The sequence below is a fragment of the Myotis davidii genome, unplaced genomic scaffold, assembly GCF_000327345.1.
Source record: "Myotis davidii unplaced genomic scaffold, ASM32734v1 scaffold651, whole genome shotgun sequence".
NCBI classification, from domain to species: Eukaryota; Metazoa; Chordata; class Mammalia; order Chiroptera; family Vespertilionidae; genus Myotis; species Myotis davidii.
This window is the reverse complement of record NW_006283994.1, coordinates 1,753,474-1,753,853: the sequence shown is the minus strand read 5'-3', so window position 1 is coordinate 1,753,853 and position 380 is coordinate 1,753,474.

Genomic DNA, 380 nt, shown 5'->3' with positions numbered 1-380 from the left:
CCCACACTAGGGATCAAGCCCTCACCCCGGGCATGTGCCCTCACCAGGAATCGATCTGTGACCTCCTGTTTCATAGGCTGATGCTCAGCCGCTCAGCCACTGAGCCAGGCCGGCACTATGGTCACATTCCCACAAGGAAACAGTGTCTAGAAGGCAGTACGGAAAGGCATTGGCCTGGGGGTCATCTGTGATTCTCTCTGCCTTTCTGCCTCTATGCTTTCTATTCTGTAAAAATGAGCATGTATCGCTTGAATATCTGAAAGGAATAAAATGTTCCTAAAAACTGCCTGTGCCTCCCACAGGCGCCCCGGTGTTCCAGGTGGAGCCCCAGGATGTGACAGTGAGATCTGGGGACGACGTGGCCCTGCGGTGCCAGGCCA